At 45.4% G+C, this 19,551-nt stretch overlaps 1 protein-coding gene across 1 annotated transcript in view; it reads right to left on the bottom strand.

Annotated features, from left to right (window-relative positions):
* Window positions 1-565: 565 nt before the first annotated feature.
* Abcc12 (ATP binding cassette subfamily C member 12) overlaps window positions 566-19,551 on the bottom strand; it is a 993,341-nt gene continuing 974,355 nt past the window's right edge. Inside the window, exon 15 of the transcript XR_013051187.1 lies at window positions 566-724. The gene's annotated coding sequence lies outside the window, so the exon portion shown is untranslated. The remainder of the gene's footprint in view (window positions 725-19,551) is intronic.

The following is a 19,551-nucleotide window of genomic DNA, read 5'->3' as shown; positions in this document are numbered from 1 at the left end:
TTTAGGGTCTCGAGTGGGCGCCCCAAGAACCCAGACTCCAGTCCAGTTGATGCAACAGCACGAGGTTTTTATTTAAGCATCTGTACAGATGGGCAAACCCTTGTCCTGAGAGCAAGAGTCGCATCTTACTGCAGCCCCATGGGGGCTTTTAAAGGAAAAACCCACAAAAGCCGTAAGATTACAATTCCCATACAATTTCGTTTCACAAGATCATGGTCTGATCACAGGGTGGGTACAGTCACGTCTGCATGTACATTCTTCCTGAAACCTCAAGGGGGTATCAGGGCGGGAGTGGAGTTTACACAAAGGTCACAGTGGTCCTTCCTGGAACACCTGCAACTATCCCAGTCACAGTTGAGTGCACCTCTTAACAGAAATCTTTTTGCATTGTTACATTGTGGCAGGGGTGGTTGAACAATGGCTGAGTCAGCTTGCCCTTGGAACTAGATTTTTAGTTTCTCATTTCCTGGGGCTTGGGGGTGTAAGCCTGAAGGGTTAGGGTCTTTCATTTTTAACTATCTATATACAGCAAATATGTTTTTTAAGATTTATTTATTTATTATGCATACAGTGTTCTGTCTGCATGTGTCCCTGCAGGCCAGAAGAGGGCACCAGATCTCATTACAGATGGTTGTGAGCCACCATGTGGTTGCTGGGAATTGAATTCAGGACCTTTGGAAGAGCAGCTAGTGTTCTTAACTGCTAAGCCATCTCTCCGGCCCCTCTATTTCAGTTTTTAACCATGTGTCTCTGATGTGGTCTTTTGTCTTGGGACACAAGAGCCTGAAGTTGGTGTCCTCAAGTCAGATCTGCAGCCTAACACTAAGCAGGGTTTTTTTGTTTTTTTTTTCCTACTCTTCTTTTCCTTTTCTTATCTCTTTTTTTGGGTACCAGAAAAAAGCCTAAGCATGCTTTCCCTGACATTCTGGGATTTCTCACTGTGTCTCCATCCTTTGTACCTAACCTAAAAGGCAGGGCTGTTGTTGTAGTTTTTGCTCTTTTAGGGGGACCAATCACTCTGTAGACCAGGCTGGCCTTGAATTTGCAGAGATCTGCCTGCCTCTGCCTCCTGAGTGCTGGGATTAAAGGTGTACCCTATTACCTCCCGGCTGGAAGCTTATTCTTAATTATAAATGCCTGCCTTAGCTTGGCTTGTTTCTTGCCAGCTTTTCTTAACTTTCAATTATCCCATTTACCTTTGCCTCTGGGATTTTTCCTTTTCTTACTTCTGTAATCTTACTTTCACTCTTACTCCCTGGCTGGCTGTGTGGCCCCTAGCATCCTCCTCTCCTTGTTCTCTTGCTCTTTTTTATTTTTTAAATTTTTTTTTTTTTTTTTTTTTTGGTTTTTTGAGACAGGGTTTCTCTGTGTAGCTTTGTGCCTTTCCTGGGACTCACTTGGTAGTCCAGGCTGGCCTCGAACTCACAGAGATCCACCTGGCTCTGCCTCCCGAGTGCTGGGATTAAAGGCGTGCGCCGCCGCCGCCGCCGCCGCCGCCGCCGCCGCCGCCGCCCGGCGCTCTTTTTTATTTTCCTTCCAGATTTTTCCTTCTACTTATTCTCTTTGCCTACCAGTCCTGCCTACCCTTTATTCTGCCTTGCTATTGGCCGTTCAGCTCTTTATTAGACCAATCAGGTGTTTTAGGCAGGCAAAGTAACACAACTTCACAGAGTTAAACAAATGCAACATAAAAGAATGCAACACATCTTTGCATCATTAAACAAATGTTCCACAGCATAAACAATGTAACACATCTTAAACTAATATTCCACAGCACAGAGCTTTTTCTCCATCTCTCTCTTGCTGGTTGTTTTCCTCCAACTTTACTAAAATTGCCCTCAAGCCTCCCTCCAAGTCCATTTCAAAATTATTTTTATTAATCAAACAAAGAACCCAAAAGAAGACCTCAGTTTCCCAGGCAATGGGGCTGAGCTGTGAGGAGTGGGGCCCGAGAAGGGGGACATAGTTCCACATTGTCACTTGTACCAGACTGGGGTGTTCTTATAGAGATCTCTACCCAGGTAAAACCAGGATTCTTGACTCATCTGCCACAAATTTCAGGATGAGTCAACATGAAGCTGCTGGAGTGTATTAGAAAGATATTTAACCTAGGTTTAAGCTAATAAAAAGGGACTCAGAAAAAGATAGTATGCACCCAAGTATGGGCGAGGGCTTCTCAAGAGAGTCGTGTTTGAGTGGTGGTAGCTGTGTATATCATTTCAGCAGCCCTTAAGTTACACCACAAAGGCTTGCTAGAAACTCTTTTTCTCCTATTTCCTTCCTTGATTTTTCAATAAGTTAGATTATAGGCTGCTTCTGGAAGTGCTTTGGATAACTTTATAACCCGATGATGAGATAAAGCCATGGGCCACAAAGGCTACTCCACAAGAGGGTGAAGCCATGCCTGTTACTGTGAGATTCCTAGAAAACTGGGGTTTACAGCCGGGAAAGGTAATGGCCAAATACCATTAGACCTTAAGCATGCCTTACAGTTGTTTCAACATCCTTTTTAAGATTTTATTTTTAGTTTTATTTACATGTGTTAATATTCTGCCTTGTCCCCTTGAAATCCCGCCCCTTGGGTCTGCCGTGCGTCCTGATGTAGAAGCCTCTTCTTAAGGAAAAACTCTGCTCCTCTCTCTCTCTCTCTCTCTCTCTCTCTCTCTCTCTCTCTCTCTCTCTCCCTTTCTCTCTCTCTCTCCCTCCCTCTCTCTCTGCCCCCCCACCATGAGGTGTATACCCCTCAACCTCCCTCTCTTTCCCTCTCTCTTTTTTCTTCTCTCCCTCTTTCCTATCTTCTCTCCACCACTCTATTATAATAAACCATTTCTGCTCAGATGTAGCATCTGGGTTGTGAATGTCCACCTGCCCTCCTGGAGTGGGTTGCCCGCCAGCCTGCTGTTGCATCTGCCCAGCAAGCCAGGTTGTTTCCCTGCACTCTTGGGATACCCTCAGGATCCCTGTGTAATATATCATAGCATTGGTGTCCCGATCATAACAATATGTATAAGTGTTTTGCTTGCATGTGTGTTTGTGAACTGCATTTGTGCCTGATGCCTGTGGGAGCCAGGAGAGGGCACCGGATCCCCCTAACTGAAGTTAGAGTGTTGTTAGCCTCCATGTAGGTGCTGGAAATCTGGAACCTGGAACCAGGTCTCCCATAAGAGCAGCAGGAACTCATAACTGCTGAGCCACCTCTCCGGTACCTTAATATTATTCCTTGAAATATTTCTTTTTTTAACGTAATTTTATATTGAATCTTTGGTAATTTCACATCATGAACCCCAGTCACACTCATTTTCGAGTCCTCCCATGTCTGCCCTCCACCCTTGTAACCTCTGCCCCAAAAGAAAATAAATAAAAATAAGAAAAGAAAAAAAACCCAACAGACCAGCCAACCAACCAACCAAACTCCTCCCTGCCCCCTCCTGCCCCCCCAAAAACCCTCACTGACACCCCTGGGCAACAGCTCCTCCATCTATCACAGCCTTTTGTGCATGGACAGCTCCACTGCTCCGCCTTGCCTGCCTCTCCATCATGTCTGTAGGAGCAGCGGGAGCTGTGGAGTGTCACACAGTCTGCCTTTGGCCCAAACAACTTTACTTTTAGATGTTCACTGCAATGAATCATTAGTCTAGTTCAAGGCCTCTGGCTTCTGCTACACTGTCAATACTGGATCGTCACTGAGGTTCTCAGATCCTGCTGTTGCCCTGGAGATCCTGTGGCTATGGATCCACAGAACTGGCCCTTCATCACTTTCAGCTCATAGATGGTAAAGATGTTGGGGTGGGCCGACTCAAAGCCCTGGGTCTGGGCCTGGGTGGTAGCTGAGTTGGTCATCCATTATGGTGGTATTTTATTTGTACTGAAATGTGATTTTATCTGTATGTTAATAAATAAAGTTGCTTGGGGGTCAGAGCTAATAGCAAGCCATAGCAGAGCTGGGCGTTCGTGGCGCATGCTTTAATCCCAGCACTTGGTAGAAGAACTAGGTAGATCTCTGTGTGGTCAAGGATACAGCCAGCATTGGAGACACACGCCTTTAATCTCAATACCATAGAAGACCTGGAGGGCTGTACATACAGGCAGTCATGTGTTTGGGTTTACAACCAATGAGAAGGCAGAACAGAGAAAGACTATATAAAGACAAACACACAGGAAGTAGGTCTCTTTCGGAGAGGTAGGACCACCGCAGGAGGAAGGGTAATGTTTTAGCTCTGAGCTCTGACCTCTTGGCTTTCTCTTTTACATTGGTTCTGTGTTTCTTATTTAATAAGACGGTTGGTTACATCTACAATCCATGCTATCAGGGCCAGCTCTCCTTCACCCATGTCACTGCTGGTGCCACCATGCAGTGGCTGGAGAGGGGCAGAGGCAGCTCAGTGCAGCCCTCTGACATCAACATGGCTTCAGGCTGAAGTACAGACAATGGACAACCACACAGCCTTTGGTGATAATGCGGGCTGTGGACATCGATAGAGACCCCTGATACGGCAGGGCCATGGACCCAGACATGGTCCTCGGTGGCTGCACAGACTCAGACATTACCATGGCCTCAGGAGGTAGCACAGGCCACTCACATCAGGCTGTTCCTCACTGCCATCATCTCTCTTCATAGTGCACAAACCATTCTGCTTCTCTCTCTCATCTTTCCACCACAGATTTGCTTGCTTCCAAGTGCCCTCCTTGAAATATTTCTATAATAAGAGCATTGTCTTTATGTAGACAACTTTCACAGCAAACAATAATCGTGCTAGAATTCTCTTTGAATCTTTTAAACTTTATTATTACTACGTGTGTGTCTGTGTATATATGTGTATGTGGTGTGCTTGCTTCTGCTTTCAATAAAATTTGATGAGTCCCAAGACCTCCTTCCTTTTATTCTTGAAATCAGCCAAGAAAAAGAACCTATTCCTGAAACCCTAGCTGACCTCCACCTCCTTATGGGTCTCTGGGACAGGGAAGATCTCAAGCCCTACTCAGGCTGTCTTTGGGTCTCAGGCCGCAGAGAAGAGGAGGGCATTCTGGGGAAGTGCCACATCCTGCATCACTAGGTCCTGGAAACCTCACACAGGAAAGCTGGGCTCAGGTGGGGTGTGGCACTCAGATGTAGGGTACTAACTATGCAACAACCGGGAACCTCAGCATGTTTTATGTCCAGCCCGGGGGAGGGGTAGCTGGTCCGTGTAGGAGGTGTCTGCAGGTGAGCATCCTTAGGCTGTAAATATCAAGGAGGAGGAAGCTGCAGTTTCTGGCTTTCGAACATATTGCCAATGTCCACACATTGTCTACATGCACACTTAGACTAGAGGAAGGCTTTGCCAGTCCCCTAAGCCTCACTCTGGGGTAAAGTTCTGCAGTTCCTATGGGTCTGGGGCATTGGGTTCTTGACATGGCAATGCCCACTTCAACAATACACACTCACTCAGGACTTCATTGGCTTTTGTCTCAGGGTTTCTATTGCTGCAATCAAACACCGTGATCAAAAAGCAAGTTGGGGAGGAAAGGGTTTATTTGGTTTACACTTCCATATTGCTGTTCATTAGTGAAGGAAGTCAGGACAGGAACTCAAACAGGGCAGGATCCTGGAGGCAGGAGTTGATGCAGAGGATATGGAGGATGCTGCTTACTAGCTTGCTTCCCATGACTTGCTCAGTCTGCTTCCTTATAGAACCCAGGACCACCAGTCCAAGGCTGGCCACCACCATGGGCTGGGCCCTCCCCACTGATCACTATTTGAGAAAATGCCTTACAGCTGGATCTCATGGAGGCATTTCCTCAACTGAGGCTCCTCCTCTCTAGCTTGTGTCAAGTTGACACACAAAACCAGCCATACAGTGCTTTACACATTTCACTCAAGGCTTCTTCTGCTCCCCATGGGGAAGGAATGCAATACTGAGGGTGTGGGGGAAGTGAGGAATATCTAGTTAGGTGTACCCATTATACTGGCAGGGGGTGTGCCACAGCCCTCTGATGCTACTAAGTCTGGCATCTTGAGGCCCGTAAGCTTCCTTGAGGAAGTGAGAATGGGCCCAGCTCCCGGAATCTGGACACCTGGGGAGTAGACTCCTAGACAGGCTCTCATGGAGGTGTCTTCTCCCTGTGGCAGCAGGGAGTCCAGGATCAGCTGTGAGGATAGACAGGGAGGGCTGCAGATGGGCAGCAGCTGGTCTAGGATTCTGATAACTAGCAGGTGTTACATTATTAAAACAGCTGCAGACAGAAGTCGGAAAGACAGGCTTGGGCTGACCTGAGGTGGGACCATGTTTATCCATGGCAAGGGGATATTTTTGTCACCCACATGTGTGGATGGCTAAGATGCCTACAGAAAAAGGTGGGATTTGGCCCTTTATAAGGGCAGAACCACTCCGTGGTCCCTCCCTTCCAGAACTGCTTGGTCTGGCAGTAGGGAAGATGGGAAGTGTAGTCCTTTAGCAGGAAACTCATTCCTAAATGTAAGGGGATATAAAAGTGCAGGGCAGGGGCATTATAGCTGTTTTTTTCGGAGGAGGTCCTTGTCATAGGGGTTAGTTCTGGGTCCATTAAGGAGGGGGTCCTCTGGTCATATGTGTGTGCGGGGGTGGGGGATGGGGGGGTGTCTAAACCGTATTAGCCGCAATGGATCATGTGATTACTATCCTGTATTTCTGAAGAGAATTGGAAAATAATTATTAGACAACCATAAGCAGAGGGTTTGGTTTACAGAGTAAAACAGAGATTTTTCTGGGAAGGTTGAGGGATAGGGAGGAATGGAGGCAGGAAAATGGTGTGGGTGGGCCCGTGGGAGGAAGTGGGCATAAAGCTTGTTCAAGGCGACAGTGACTGGTCCCATTGCCAGGACTGCTGCACCAGAGGAGCCAGCGAATGTGGCGGGGAGGACAGGGCATCAAAGGAGGGAACAGGAGGAAAGAATGAACTGATGGGAAGGACTGTATCTGGCCTGGGGTGAAAGGGAGGAAGGCCCCTTTGCCAGTTTCTCTACAGCATCCAAAAGGTCTGTTGCAGGTGCATCAGGAGCAACGGAGCTGATGTAGGGTAAGCGCTATCGGGAGAGCTTACGTGGGACATTTTGTTTGGGTCTAGGGTGAAGTTCACAAAGTAAAACATTTAAAAGACAGGGTGAAAAATAGGCATGAGGATAATAAGGAGGAAAGAGTGATCCAGGGGAGGAGCCAGAGTCCAAATGAACCAGAAGTCCATACATAAGAGGTGGCTTGTGGTTGAATTTTTCTGGTCTGTCTGTAGACCCCATTTCAGACAGGAGTTGTTGGCCTGGAAGCAGCATGTTCATGGAGGGGAGCAAAAATAACATTCCAGCAGTCCAACCTGGTCCTATAACCTTGGAGTACTGCAGCAGTCACGGAGTCCATTGGTCCCGAAGGGCGTTAAGCTGATCTGAGCCAATGAGACAGAGAGGGTAATTGAGGCAAAGGAGGCTTCAGTCCAGCTGTTTCATGTGAGTCCCAAAAGCAATCAATGTTCAGAGTGGGAAGAACAGGGATGAGTTCTGTGGTCCATGACCCATTAGTCCCCTTTAGAGGTCACCCAAATTGCTTTTAGGGATTTGGGGACATCAATCTCGGTAACAGCTTCAAGGCTGATGGAAGGGCGATGAGGAGAGCAGCAGTTAGAGCGCCCCAGAAGAGGCTCTAAAACCTGACAGTTGGCAAAGATCCAGGACATAAGCCAGGAGCTGATAACTGTACAACTCTGCGGGACATTACATGGAGGAAACTTTTTGGCTTTTTTTTTTTTTTTGTGGTTTTTGTTTGTTTGTTTATTTTTTGAGATAGGGTTTCTCTGTGTGGCTCTGGCTGTCCTGGAACTCACTCTGTAGACCAGGCTGGCCTCAAACTGAGAAATCCACCTGCCTCTGCCTCCCAAGTGCTGGGACTAAAGATGTGCACCACCACCATGCAGCGACATGGGCTTTCACATATGGTGAACTTGGTATATTTATTTTAAATATTAGCAACACCAGCTATTATGTAATAAACAAAACCAGAATTTCCTTAGTAAAACACAATTTTTGGTTAGAAATAATTTGATAAGGTAAAATTTTAAAATTGGGACTATTTCTTTAAATGACTATATTTTGTATTTGAAACATGACAATGCATATTTTTGTTAAAATCAAATTGTTATAGCTAAGTTCCAAGATTATACACTAAATATATTTTATATTGTCAGGCTACATAAGAAGACAATTTAATTCTAAGTTGTATTCCCCAAAAAGAAGTGGTTTTTAATTTTCAATTCAAAAATATGCCCAGAGACAATGATACCTTGCTTTCTCCTCAATGGGCACTTCTTTAGAACACTCCAGAACTACCTGGGTCAGTGACTGCCATGCCAAGAGTAAATGCTTTTTTTAACCAAGTTTTTTTTTTTTTTAATTAGCCCTACTAACGGAAGCTTTTAAAATTTCTCTACAACATTTTCATTCCATACATTCACCCAACAGATGAAAAATGACAGCTGCCATGTCAAATCTATGATAAATAATTCGCATGTTACATGGACGAATTGGCAGAAAAGGCTAAAGCCAACTGTACTGGCTGGTTTTGTGTGTCAACTGGACACAAGCTGGAGTCATCAGAGAGGGAGGAGCCTTGTTGAGGAAATGCCTTCAAGAAATCCAGCTGTAAGGCATTTTCTCAATTAGTGATCAATGGGGGAGGACCCAGCCCATGGTGGGTGGTGCCATCCCTAGGCTGCTGGTCCTGGGTTCTATAAGAAAGCAGGCTGAGCAAGCCATGGGGAACAACCCAATAACAACCCTCCCCGACCTCTGCATCAGCTCCTGCCTCCAGGATCCTGCCATGTTTGACTTCCTGTCCTGATTTCCTTCACTAATAAACAGCAATACGGAAGTGTAAGCCAAATAAACCCTTTCCTCCCCAACTTGATCACCGTGTTTGGTTGCAGCAACAGCAACAGAAACCCTGACTCAGACACCACCTCTTTATGCCTTCTGAAAATGGACAAATCTCTAGGTCACCATGTATTGACAACAGTAAACATATTTTTAAACATCATTCTATTTAAAAATACATTGCTTGTTTAGAGGCATTATTTGTAAAGCAAGATAAGCACATTAAATGAGCTTTAACAAATATTGGCCTTTGGAATTTCTTAGAAACATCCACAGGCATCACTGCCAAGGACTGTGTACTCTCTATCTGGGTAGAGACTAGATTATAGCCCCAAAGCCTCAGGTTCTGAGGGTCCCTGAAACAGGAGGCAAGAAGGCACTTGGTACAACACAACTCAATAGCCAGTATTGGCTATTACTGGCTCATACTTCGGGCGTCTGACCCCAATTGTTTATTTTAGTCCTATTTAGGCACCGCACAATCTGGTGAAAACAACCTTTGCGATGATTATCTCAGTCCTTTGTGCACAGCAAAGCATACTTAAATCTCTTTGAGGAACAAAGGAAACTAAATACAGATGGGATGTGACTAGATGGAAACTCTAAAGTACACATGATGCCTTCCATAAAGATAGTTCTATAGATTGATTGAGAAAAACAAATTTATGAGAAGGTTCTGGGGGAGGATTTGGTGCTGGAAAGTCTCCTGCCCCATATTTTTTTGCAAAACTCACCAGGCTAGCAAGCGTGTCCATTCCAGCCTTCTCGGCAGAAAACCAGTTTTTAATTCTTTCTCTTGAAGGAACAACTCTGTGTGCTTAATATTCCAGGTTCCTCTAGTGCAGTGGTTCTCAACCTGTAGGTTGCGACCCCTTGGGGGTGTGTGTCAAATGACCCTTTCACAGGGGTCATCTAAGACCATTAGAAAACACAGACATTTACATTATGATTCATAACAGGAGCAAAATTATAGTCATGAATTAACAACAAAAATAATTTTATGGTTGGGGGTCACCACAGTATGAAGAGCTGTATTAAAGGGTCACAGCATGAGGAAGGTTGAAAACCACTGCCCAAATGCATGTCTATGAGCACAAAGACCTCTGTGTCCCCTATAACAGGTTAGCCCAGGTTGGTGGGAAACTCCTTCATCTGAGTCATCTTCTCCTGAAGAGCCTGAGAGCTTGGGACATCACTTAATAGAATCATTGCTGACAATACAGACACAAAACTGACCGTCAAAGACACCATTTGGATATTCTGAATAACCTTCCAAAGCTGTGAGATTGATGGCAGTATCTGGTGAGCATCCTCCTATAATCAGGGAATATGGGTGACTAGGGTATAGACCCTGACATTAGTTTTTGCTGGGAGGAGGAATTGAATGCTGGGGTAAAGTGTTAGGACTTATCAGGGTCGGGGGTGGACCTTGGTGGGTTGGGCCCAAGGTGTGCTGCAAAAAGATCGCATCATGTAAAAAAAAGATCTCACATAAAAGGTTTGAGGGCTGGCCGGCGCGGGGAGGGGGCAGGGGAGGGCGGGGGGGGGCAGCAAAAGGCTGTCTCAGGGTGAGGACATGAGAGAGATTGAGACAGACAGACAGAGAGCCCAGGAGACAGAGATTGAGAGAAAGCGATCTGGCGTGGCAGGGCCCTTTTAAGGGGTTGGCGATTCATAGTGAGGCAGCTGCTGAGTGATCCAGAGGGCATGCTGTTGGAGTGCCTGGTTTCTGGCATCCCTCCCTTGTGTTTATTGTGAAAGGTGAGGAAATAGGAAGGGGTGATGGTGAGACAGGAATATGCGGGCGCCACACTCTTTAGACTGCTTCCCGTGGTCTGGGTGTGTCGACATCTTTGGGGATGTTGGTCAAGACCTGGAAGAGCAGGGCGATTCACTTGCTATCCAGGCTCTGTGGGACCATCTGGGGCTAGGGAAGTGCAGGCCGCTTTGGAGCCAGCTGTGAGGCTGGACCACCTGGGACTAGCCACTTTGGAGCTGTTCTGGATGCAGATTTTGAGGGAACACCTGGACCTGGCAGGATGCTGGGACAGATATACACACACACACACACACACACACACACACACACACACACACACACGGGGCAGAACATAAAGCTAAGGAGTTTAGGGAGAAATTTCCTCAGGTGTACATTTGAAACTTCTAGGCCCATGGTCCTGGTAGTTGAGGGAGGGGAGTCCTAGGACCAGAGAAAGGGGAAGAGATCCCACCCTCAGGAATAAGCAGTAGGTGGGGAAACTTAGGTTGCTGATTGACAGGAGTACTTATTTGGAGTCCATTTGACTCACAAGAGGTGTATTCAAGCCGATTCCCTGAAGCTTACAGAATTAGTTTATGGGTTTTTTTTTTTTTTTTTTGAGATGGGTTTTTCTTTGTAACAGCCCTGGCTGTCCTGGAACTTGCTTTGTAGACCAGGCTGGCCTTGAAGCCACAGAGATCTTCCTGCCTCTGCCTCCTGAGTGCTGGGATTAAAGGCGTGCGCTACCACTGTCCCTCTACCAGAAAAATTTGAAGTTTACAAAAAGAGATATGTTAGCGTTCCCCCTGTACTCTGGGTTGTAGAAAGGACTCACACCTTTGTGTCACAGTGGAAGCTTGGGAAGCTTGGGTTAGACGCATGGACACTCGTTATGAGCAGCTCAAAGAGGACAGAAATCTCCCACAGAGCAGAAGGGCAAAAGCTCGCTTGATGTTGATTTTCAGTATGAATACAGGCCATGAAACCAAGCCTCTTCCCTCTGTCCAGAAGACTGGATGTATATAGATTAGACAGACATTTTTAGCAAAATGAGAAGCACTTTTAAGTCTATACTTAGAAGACAACCAAAGGGAATGTGAAATTTTAGGCTTGTGACTGTGATAACAGTAGTCAAGGCTCACCAGAGCTGGATTAGTAGCTTATCAGAACTCCATTGATTCATGGTAGAACTCTGAACTTTTGAAGTCTTAATATAGAAATAGCACAGTGAGGGAAAGAAACATATTTCATTTTTATATACCTTAAGTCCCTTATCAACACTTATGCTTTCATATCCTTACACCTTATAGACATTTTATACTTTTTCTGGCCAATCATTCACCATGAGACACAGGAGGTTGAGGGCAGTCATTGTAAATCAAGTTTCTTCCAATAAAGGAATAGTAAAAAGTTACTTTGAAATGCGTTGTGAGTTCATTCTTTTCTGAGTCTGGAAGCAAGGTAAATGGTGTCTAGACCGAGCAGTGGCTCTAGGAGCGAGAGGCTGTGTATGACAACATACACAGAAAACTGTAGGAGTAAAGCTCTCTTTACACACAAAGAGAACTGAGGAGGCAGCTGAGGCCTTGCTTGCTGCTGTTCAACTGACAGAGCCATCCCTAGCCTAGTGGTCAACGCTGTCAGAGATTTGAGGATAAATTTCACTGGAGCAAACAGGAAATACAGACCAAGTAGCTTCCCAATCTATTAAAAATGACAGAGACATACTGGCTACCTGGACAATTACGTTAGGTTCCTCCATGGTCACTGGGGACAGAGGTCCCGGGCAGCATCAGTCTTGGCTGCCAGAGCCAGAAGGTTCAACAGACTTTTCCTGTGGAGTGGGAAGTTGGGGTGGGGGTGGGGATTGGTCTACATTGTCTAGACAAAGTGGGGCAATCCACTCCTGGTGGCCTCCTTGTCCACAGTCTGGACAGGTTCCTGGCAGTGGGTGCTATGAAGGGCAGTTTTTCATCCAGTGGCCAGCTTTGCCACATTTACACCAAGTTCCAGATGAAATTTCTTCTGTGACCATCATCTTCTTTGGAGGAGATTAGGTGTGCTTCCAGGAGCTGCCATGTCTCTCTATCACAAAAAGCTTTTTTAAAAATTAAACATTTTAAATGCCGTATTTAATTTAAATGCCAGGTCTCTGAAGAGTTTGAGGACCACCTGTCTATTAAGCATACCTAATTTAGTTACTTGCTTTAGGCTTAACCTTGAAAACATATACAGGAGGCTAAATAAGGGTTGTTCCTGTAATTAATTACACTAGTACTTAGCATGACTACAAGTATAGTTCTGAACATATTGAAGAATTTGATCATTTATAAGATGACTATTAACTTGCTTGTCTGAATCATCTTTAACACTTTACAGTAAGTTAGTAGCTTTTATAAGACTAGGATTTTACATTCGATCCCTGTTAGATTTAGCCTTAAAAATAATGATTTTTGAATTGAAACTCTTCTAGTGTCAAAATAAACTACTTGGTCTGTACTTCCTGTTAATGCCAGTGAAACACACACATGTACAGATTTTAATCATAAGCCTTCTGTTACAAGTTTAAAGCCCAATTTTGTTACAGAATATATAGATTTTAAATCATACCTGATGAGCAATTTTTACAAATCCTAAGAGTTTACAGCATAATCTTAAGGTTTTTTTTTTTTGAGAGCAGAGTGCAAAGAAATCATAGAGATTAAAGATTTTTAAGAGTGGGAGGAAGAACTCTGGAGGTAAGAGACCTTTGGAAGTGTAGAGCACAGCCAGTTTAGATATAAGAGACTTGGGGATCATTTGTTTGTGGCAGCAGCAAATGTTAATGATTTGTGAAAATTTGGAAATCAAGTTTGCTCCCACCCCTTCCTTTCCCATTGATTTGTACTGAGGCCAAGCTGTTGTACTAAAATCTGAATCTGTGAAGAAGAGAGAGAGAGAGAGTCATAGCTCGGAATACTGTGTGGGTGTGCACGGGAAATAAGACATGCCTGCAGACTTCTATCATGTCTTATTTCCCATGCATCCTTGTCCTGTAAAAAGACTAACATGCAACTTACTAATATGCTCCATGCAAGGGAACAACTTGAGCCTGTAGACTTCCTGCCATGTAAGTCTATTGTAAATTTAACCCATTTTATTCAAGCATTCTTTTTTTCATAACCAATTTTTATATACCTGATTTTGAATATTTGCTCTACATTAAACAAACCAAGTTTATATTAAACTTGGTTTGCTTAACATGTCCTGGGTTTAACTTTGACAACATACACAGAAAACTGTAGGAGGCACAGGAATCATGCTGTGTGACTAGACTATCTTGATTAAGGTAACCACATAGTTTCTTCTTGCTTATCATTGTATCCCATTTTTTAGACTAAGGTGGCAACACCACGCTTCCAAATGGTTTGTTTTAAAACTGGGTCATATAAAAAATGTGATATTTTTGCTATGTTTGTTAAGCTTCAACTATTTGGTGAAACTGAGTCATAAAAAACTAGTATTTTATAAAATTACACTATAAAGAGCCAGTTGGTATATGTCTGCAAATGGGAGCAGACAACGTGGAATGCTTTTGCCTCTTAGTTGCTGAAGATACAAACAGAACTTCCCAGGCTTGGAGAGCCAGAAACACATGTAGACCACAAGCATAAGGCTCTCTGAGCTAGGAAAAATGCAAGTTTGGAACCCAACAGAAAAGGCTATGGGCATCCCAGCTCTGGGTGTAGTTGTAAGCCAGAACCTTGAGAAAGATTAAAGTGAACTGTGGACTTTATGGGGGATGGGGCCTCGGATCAGACTACCATTCCATTTTAGTCAGTTTAGATATTAAAAATCAAAAGTTCCAAGTTTGAGCCAGCAGTGGCCCAATGTATATTGAGGACAGATTTGGACCCAGAGCTGAACAAATGAACTGGATATGAGGTCTCCCAAATGGAGTGTTTTACACTAGCCTGAAGCCAGGCCAAGGGTGAGTACTTGGGGATAGTGCCCAAAATCAAGGTAAAAGCAAGGATCAATAGCCAACTGCTTAGACCACCCTCTAAGTCTTGACTTTGACCAAATGCACCTGGAAAGTAAGGGGATGTCTCCAATCTCTACAATTCTAGAATCAAGAAACCACAGAGCCAGTGGGGGGTTCTCAGAGCTTTTGGCTGGTCATCTGGTAGGCCAGGGGAGAATTCCTGGAATTAGAATGCTCAGTCAAACTTTCTCACAGCCCGTGGAAGGTCTCTGGTGCCTTCAACCAAGTGGGTCTTAAGACCGACAGAAGAAAGTTCCAGTGAGTCTCTGGACCTAACTATGGCACCTTTGAGCTGTGTCCATCGAATTGTCTTGTCCCAGGGCTTTGTTATGCTTTGTGTGAGTGTTCTGGTTGACTGTAGCATGGCTTCCTCAACTTAGAGTCAGACTACGTCAGGGCAAGACAGTAAAGTGAGAAGGGGCAGAGACAGGGATCAGAAAGGAAAGGCTGCCTGAGAACAGTCCTGCCTGGCCCTCTCGGTCTGGACTTGGGCAGTGTATGAGAGCCAGGGAGGTTTATCTGTGGGTGGGCTTGAGCCACTAGTGGGCTCAGATTTCCCATCCTGGGGTTCCAGCACCATTATGGTAGATTATTAATACATGTGAGGTCATTACGAGCAGACCTTTAGGCAGGACCATGTTTATTGGTGGGAACATGGCAAGGAGTCATCTCAGCTCTCACGCATGTGGATCGTGGATCGATGGGCCATATGTCCCATGCCATGTGGGCCAATAAGAGAAAATCTAACCTCAGGTTTCTCTGTTGTTGGCAGACTGCAGCATGAGATGGGGCTCTGTAGTGACTGCTTTGGGAAGACAGCCGGAAGGGCTTGTGGCACTAACAGCAGCAGCTGATGGGAAAAAGCAGCGGCCTCTGGCTTCTGCATCATTACGGTCTACCAGGGGCCAGAATGGAAGTGTGACCGGACTTAGGGCTAAAGCTTGTGCCCCAACAAGACACGTTCCACTACACATCCTGGGTAAGCCAATCGAAGAGCCAAATGAATAATGAAAAGCAGATAAAGGAGATTAAAAAATGTAGCCACCCTAGGAGGAGGGACAAAGAGATCCGTGACCACTCCCCACCCTAAGTCCATCTTTGGGGTTCTGACACAAAGTTTATGTGTATGTGGAAGGTCAGAGTTATACATAAGGAGGCAATCAGTCAAGGTGTGGCCCCACCCACCCTTGTCTCCACAAGGCGGTCTGGCGAGGAGGTGTTGGTACCGTGTGAACTGTTCCAGGAGACAAGCTCCTCTCTGCTGACACCAGTCTTCCTCTTTCCCTTTTCCACGCATGAGGGAAGGACTAACTCCCTGGGGTGCCTCATTTCACAGTCCAGTGGCAAAAGGAGAGACACAGTGTCTACATCTCTATCCTTGCCAGGCCAGTTATAGAGTGGCCTAGATTTTCAGTTCTTATCTCCAGTTTCTAGTTCATGAGTTTTTTAAATGCAAATAAGATCCTCTGTTTTACTTGGGTATAAGAACAACAGTTCCCCTCTGAAGACAGTGAATATGCCGGGGTTCCACAGAGTCAAATTACCAGGAGCAAGGAAAATACCAGAAATAGTGAGTGAACGATGTGTGTTCCTGCATATGTCCATGTCCATTTAAAGAAAGGGTGTCTGGTTCTATTAGCATTGCAAGATGTGTGTGAAAGCCACTGCAGTTTTTCATCATTAAAGTCGAACTGAATTTCCCAGGAAGAGGATAAATGAATTGGACCTGCTAGGCCCAGCAGCCCTTGCTTCCTATTTAACCCAGTAATTCCTCCCTGTCATTAAAATGCAGGTCAAGAGAATCAGACCACACCTTGATTTTAGAAACAGAAATCTCTCTAGGGGCCCTGGAGACTATGGAGAAACCATGAGTCATTACAGAGTGCCTGGGCCAGTCTTGGGTCCTTCATTAGCCCATGTGTATTCACAGCCTTTCTTCAGGCTATGGGCAGAATCAACCAGTTTGTTTGTTCGTTCTTTCCTTCCTTCCTTCCTTTCTTCCTTCTTTCCCTCCCCCCACACTCTCTTCTTTGAGACAGGGTCACGTATACCCTTGAACTGCTTTTAGTTTAGGATAACCTTGAACTTCTGATTATCCTGCCTCCATCTCTCAAGTGCTAAGATCACAGGTATGTGCTACTATGCCTGCCTCTTTCTGCTTCCTTGTGCTTATAAAGAATGTACACACGACCCTCTCTCACAGGCTTTGAGGCTGAAGCAAAGCTCCATCCAGAGCCTCTGCCTATAGTATTCTGGAACATCTACGTGAGAAGTTGCATTTGTTATTTTGGAAACTTAAACATCTGGCCTGTCAATTATTTTCTTTTTAACTCAGCTATTTTGGCACAGCAAAAGCACAATTTGAGAGATTCTTTTTAAAATATGTATTATTATTATCATCATTATTATTTGTTTGTATGTGTGTGTATGATCCTGGGACATATGCTATGGTGTGCATGGGTTCTTTCCTTCCCTGTACATGAATTCTGAGGATCGAACTCAGGTCACCAGGGTTGCAAAGCAAGAGACCACCACCCAACGAAGTGTCTGAACAAGGCAAACTTTACCCCTGACCCGAGGGTATGCAGGCAGAAGCAGGAAGCACACTCATTTTTTATTATAACTCAGGTAGTAGCTATGCCTTTTTCTCATTGGCTGGGTCAGAGCTCACAGTCTTTTCTGATTGGTCAGTCTTCAGAAAAAACATACAAGGTGGGAGAGATCAAAAGATCTGAATTCCTTCCCTAGATATCAATTTATAGGATTTGATAGAAAAGACTCATACCTAATATTTCTTACGTGGAGTAAGGGCCTTTACCCATGAAGCCATCTCACTTGCTCCAAAGATTATTTTTATTATTTTTAGATTATTACAATCTCATGGCTTTTTTTTTTGAGTCAGGGTCTCACTGTGTAGTTCTGGTTGCTTAGAACTCACTCTATATACCAGGCTGGTCTTGAACTTACAGATATCTGCTCCCTCCTGAGTGCGGCCAATTTCATGTTTTTTTTTTTTTTTGTTTGTTTGTTTGTTTTGTTTTTGTCTCGAGTAATAATTGGATATTAAGCATTAGATATGGCACAAATGCTAGCTAAAGCAGCCAATATGTAGTAGTGGCCAGATGACAGCCCCAACTGTTCTGTTCCCTTCAGGCCTAGGATAAGAGGGACGCTGAGGCAGGACTTTCCAATGGCGTGTCCGTTTGTGAACTGATCTGTGAAAAGGCCAAGGGTTGATGGGCACCCACTGTGAATCTGATCCGTGGGGCTGACTCCTACTCCAGAGCAGGCGAGCTGCCCTGCTCATCCTCTGGCTACTCGAGCAGGAGAACACAGATATCAAGAGCTTGAATTCCAAGACAGATAGTCCATATAATCAAAACTGACAGCCCAAACTGCTTCTAAACGTAAGCCTATTTCAGAATGGCGGTGGCGCTGACTGTCTCCCACAGCTTCATGTTTCACAAGTTTTTCAGCTAAAGAAAGAGTCGTGATGGCCATCAGGGTCCTGCCCTGTGCAGAAGCCATAATCGGAATGAATGGGATGCAGCATTGCTGGTAGGGACGAGGCCTCAGGAAACAGGGTCAAGAGACCAATCACACCGAGGGAGTGCACGTGGCCTGGCCTCTGACCCAGGCACAGGCAGCCCCTTTCCTGTGAGCGTGGCGTGATGGCGGAGCACTTGCCCCCAGTTTTATCTTCAGCACCCAAACAAAGCAAACCAAAGGAGAGGGGCGAATGCGATGCTGCTCCAGGAGAAGTCAGGAAGCCACGTGCATGTAATGCGGCACGTGCATGTAATGCGGCACGTGCATGTAATGCGGCTCGGAAGGGCTGCTAGCGGCCGTGGTCAGTGGGGGCTTACTCTGCGTTTAAAACCAATCTAGGTGCTTTACAACTATGCGTCCCTTATAAGGCAGGCTTGGTTATTTCATGCCGCTGAGGCGGAAACTGGACTTTGGGGGAGGCTGCAGACCTGGCCTACTATTATATAGCTTGAAAACGCACAGGCGGCCTCTTAGAAGAGATTGAGGTTGAGATTTCTCTTCTTTTTTAAAAATTTACTTTTGTTGTGCTGGGATTGAATCCAGGACTCTGGCATTGTGGTACGTACCCAATCCTTTTATCTATTTGTTTGTTTATAAGACAAAAATCTTGCTTTGTAGCCAAGCTGTTTCTGAACTTGCCAAAAATCCTCTTGCCTCAGACTTCTGAGCACGGGGATTCTAGGTGTATGCCACTGTAAGGAGCCGACTTACCAGCTGGGACAGTTTTATTTCAGAGCAAACCTGAGAGGCGCGCTGCAGAAGAGAGAACTCTTACAGGCTGGCCTTTTTACTCGGTTAGGGAGGAGAATGGTTGAGCGGCTCAGGTCCGGTTCACTGTTAATAGTTAAGTTAGCACCTGGGGAACGGCATCGGGAAACTGACTTTGGGAAACTGAAAATGGAGGTCACAGGTCAGGGGCCGCTGTCCCAGCTGGAATGTAGGCACAGGGTGGGAGTAGGGGGGTTGGGCACAGTCATAGGAAGAGGGGACAGCTGCTATCAGGCTGGAGTGGGGTGGCCTCTGTGTGGTGTCCTTGTTCCTTCTGTAGTTATTGTATTTTAAAAACAGCGGGAAGGAGTCACACCATATAACAGCGTCCACGTGGGAGATTTGTTGAGGGGAGGGGAGAGAAGGGGCAGAGACTGGTCCCTGGGGACGAGAGCGAAGAAAGAGAGAGACTGGAGGTGGGTAAGGCCCACCTTTCATACGGACACTTAGTGAACGCACACAGGGGTGCTCTTAGTGGCTGCAGCTGAGGAGGCATCCTGTGAGGACCCTAAGGGCAGGCCAGTACAGATGCCTCCATGCTAACAGTTATTCTGTCTCTTACATCACTTTGGTTTT

This window comes from Peromyscus maniculatus, chromosome 5 (genome assembly GCF_049852395.1).
Source record: "Peromyscus maniculatus bairdii isolate BWxNUB_F1_BW_parent chromosome 5, HU_Pman_BW_mat_3.1, whole genome shotgun sequence".
NCBI classification, from domain to species: Eukaryota; Metazoa; Chordata; class Mammalia; order Rodentia; family Cricetidae; genus Peromyscus; species Peromyscus maniculatus.
This window is presented reverse-complemented; position numbering and strand designations above follow the sequence as displayed.